General features: G+C 37.9%; 1 pseudogene; it reads left to right on the top strand.

Annotated features, from left to right (window-relative positions):
• Positions 1 to 662: 662 nt before the first annotated feature.
• LOC117998537 lies at positions 663 to 1,165 on the top strand (annotated as a pseudogene).
• The last annotated feature ends 2,822 nt before the right edge of the window (positions 1,166 to 3,987 follow it).

Consider the following 3,987-nt stretch of genomic DNA (forward strand, 5'->3'; position numbering starts at 1 on the left):
CCTGGGTGGCTCAGTCGTTAAGTGTCTGCCTTCAGCTCAGGTCATGATCCCGGGGTCCTGGGGTCGAGCCCAGCATCGAGCCCCGCATCAGGCTCCCTACTCTGCGGGAAGCCTGCTTCTCCCTCTCCCGCTCCTCCTGCTTGTGTTCCCTCTCTGGCTGTCTCTCTCTCTGTCAAATAAATAAAATCTTTTAAAAAATCAGCTATTTTGTTGGAACTATTAAGTTAGACAAATGAGAGGTAAAAGCCATTCTCAGCACAGAAAAAGGAGAGGGAAGATGTGAAAGTACGATTAACCTGAGCATGTTTTGAGGATTGCAAGTAGATCCTTGGATGGCTGTCATGAAGAGTGTGACTGGGAACATAGTAGGAGAGAAGCTTAAAAGCTAAGCACAAACCAAATGGGCAATGCAATTAGTAAAGAATATGACATATAATAGGTGCTCAATAAATATTTACTAAATGATGAATAAATCAATAAATAGGTGAGTCATTATGACTTTACAGGCCTTGGTCAGAGTTACATGTTTATCTTGAAGCTTATGAGGAACCAATGACAGACTTCAAGGAGGGGAGTGGAAATCAACATTAAATGAACACAAATGAAATACTGTAAAATGAAAAAAAAAAAAAAGCCCATATCTTCATATCCCTTTTACGAAGATGGCACCGAAAGCTAAGAAGGAAGCCGCTGCCCCTCCCAAAGCCGAAGCCAAAGCAAAGGCTTTGAAGGCGAAGAAAGCGGTGCTGAAAGTCGTCCACAGTCACAAAAAAAGAAGATCCGCACGTCACCTATATTCTGACGACCCAAGACACTGCGTCTGCGGAGGCAGCCCAAATTTCCTCGAAAGAGCGCCCCCAGGAGAAACAAGCTTGATCACTATGCCATCATCAAGTTCCCCCTGACTACTGAGTCAGCCATGAAGAAAATACAAGACAGCAACACGCTTGTGTTCATTGTGGATGTCAAGGCCAATGAGCACCAGATCAGACAGGCTGTGAAGAAGCTCTACGACATTGACGTGGCCAAGGTCAACACCTTGATCAGGCCTGATGGAGAGAAGAAGGCATATGTTCGACTGGCTCCTGACTATGATGCTTTGGATGTTGCCAACAAAATTGGAATCATCTAAACTGAGTCCAGCTGGCTAAATCTAAATATAAATTTTTTCACCAAAAAAAAAAAAAAGTCCATATCTTGTTTTAGTTTCTTAAAGACTCTCTGGAGTTATGACCAGCATCAATAGGTGATGGTTTTCCCAATTCTTATTATTCTTCTCTTGAAAGTACTTAGACTTAGTACAACTGCCAATCAAATTTAACTAAACCCATTGACAGAAGAAACAATTTAAATATGACACAGAAAGGACTGACTGTCCTATTTTCCACCTGTTTTGAGAAATATGACATGTACCACAGGGGGAAAATAATCATCTTAATTTTCTGTCATTGTAATGAATAATTTATTTATTTATTATTTTTTTAAAGATTTTATTTATTTATTTGACAGAGAGAGACACAGCGAGAGAGGGAACACAAGCAGGGGGAGTGGGAGAGGGAGAAGCAGGCCTCCTGTGGAGCAGGGAGCTGGATGTGGGGCTCGATCCCAGGACCCTGGGACCATGACCTGAGCAGAAGGCAGACGCCCAACGACTGAGTCACCCAGGCGCCCCTGTAATGAATAATTTAAACATATAAATGATACTCTGAATATTTTATTTTATAATGGAGCATATCATCTCTTTTGGTTTTGACAGCATGTCTTTTTACCCAAAATTCAATTTTTGAAATGCTATACCTTCAAAGAGCACTTAGCTGATTACAAAAGTAGAAAAAAAAAAATCCTCCTAGCCCTTCATGAATAGTAGGTAGAAAAAGAAAATAGGAAGAAAAAACAGAGGAAGGGAAAGAAGAGATGACTAGTGGGAACCACAGTCACCATGAACTTTAATTAATGCACTTTTCAATGTGCCTCCAGCGCTCTGCTGTGAAAGAGCAGCTTAGAATTCAAGGTATGTGATTTAGTCATTTGGAGTGACTCCCCCCCTTGGGACTGAAGCCATTTTCAAGATAAATCACTTTAAGTATGCCAGAGAAAGCAGCCTCAGAGAGCAGATGCCCAGGAGAAGTATGAAATTTACTTAGGACCCAAGTAAGTGAAGGACTAGGGGAATTTGGTCCTGCAAACCAAACAGGGTTGGGCCCAGAACAGAGACACTGTGGTCATCAAATCTTTATCTCCAAGCTAGCTGTTACCTGGAAAATATGAGCTACCATTAGTATTAACACTCTAAGATGAATCTCAAACTTCTCATTGCAATATAAAAGGCCTTTCTCAATCTGCCTTCAGACTCTCTCCTTCAGACATCTCCTCATCTTTTGCCTCTATTCTCGTAAAGCTTTACAATGTTCTCAGCTACAACACATGATCTGCCTCTAGTTGCTACATCTTTTTATTTGCTCTTCCCTTTGCCTGGGGAACATTTTTAAAAATCTCTTTTATACTGGGATAACTGTTACTTGTTTTTCAAACATATCTGTCTTCATTTACACTAAAATGGGCCGTATGCTTTTCTGCATGTTCTCATAGTTCTCAGTGCTCTTTGCAGATCAATTTATTCAATTTATTTAATTAAAGATGCTCCACTTTATTCTAAACTTGAGATCATCAGTTCAACACCTTTAGGGGGCTGGTGGGGGATACAACTAGCAGAGGACCAGGTATAATAAATATAGAATGGCAGAATTATGGATTTAGATGTGGCATGTCCTTCACAAAAGAACTCTTATTTTTTAAAAGATTTTATTTATTTATGAGAGAGAAAGAGAGGGAGCAGGGGGAGGAGCAGAGGAAGAGGGACAAGCAGACTCCTCACTGAGTGTGGAGTCTGATGTGGGGCTCAATCTCAGGACCCTGGGACCATGATCTGAACTGAAACCAAGAGGAGAATGCTTAACCAACTGAGTCACCCATGCACCCCCACAAAAGAACTTTAATACTCTGCTTTTCTTATAACTTTCCTTGACAAACAAAATACAAAATACAAAATATAAAAAAAATCATAAGTCAAATGTAGTTTGTTTTACAGCTACTACTTTCTTGAAATCACATTATCATATGTTTCTTTGTGTTTTCATTTTACAACATAAAGCTGGCACAAAAGTGGGATTCATAAATATGAACCAATAGAAAAAACATGACTGAATGAATGGATGGGATCATTCCTGATCTCCAGGAGTCCCAACTTCCTTGGTTCCACTATAGATATTTTAGTTAGTTGATAGACTGAGAAGTGCTGCAGAGAAATGAAAGTATGTGAGGATGACTTTTAAATATCTAGTATCAGATAGATACAAGGTTAGGTCCTTGAATATGCAAGTTACACATCTTGAGGTTCTTAACAAGAACTAGTCTTTAAAAAATACTAATTTCTAGCCCTAAAAAATAATATGCTAGATTTCTAGCAATGGAATAATTAGTATTTGTTAAGATAGTTTCCTCTTTATCTTTCTTATTAAATTATAATTTTCCAAAAGTAATTCTAGCAAAGTCAGGATACTATTCATATTTCATATCTCATATTCTCAAAAGTCAGCATTTTGAAAGGAAGAGTCAATTTGGTGTTGACTTTTTAATCCAACTCCTCTGTATCCAACTTTATTTTGAAGATTTTTAAATAATTATTGTAAATAGAAAACTATAACTAAAAATTTTAAAAAGTATTAAATTCAAACTGGATATTGTTACCTGTTGAAGATTCTGAACTGAGCTATGTTCTCATCATAAAGGACAATTAGCAAATATTAAAGAGGTATTAACTACATATTCCAAAAGTAAAAAGTAAAAAAAAAAACAAAACCAAAAGTAAAAAGTAAATAAAAGGATTAAGAGAGTAGAAAATTGAATACCCCTCATCATGTGAGTCAATGTTATTTAATGCCATGTCTTTTGTTACAACTCAAATAATTTTAGGTACAATCAGGGGTA

The sequence above is a fragment of the Mirounga leonina genome, unplaced genomic scaffold (assembly GCF_011800145.1).
Source record: "Mirounga leonina isolate KUSES-001 unplaced genomic scaffold, KU_Mleo_1.0 Mir_418, whole genome shotgun sequence".
NCBI lineage: Eukaryota > Metazoa > Chordata > Mammalia > Carnivora > Phocidae > Mirounga > Mirounga leonina.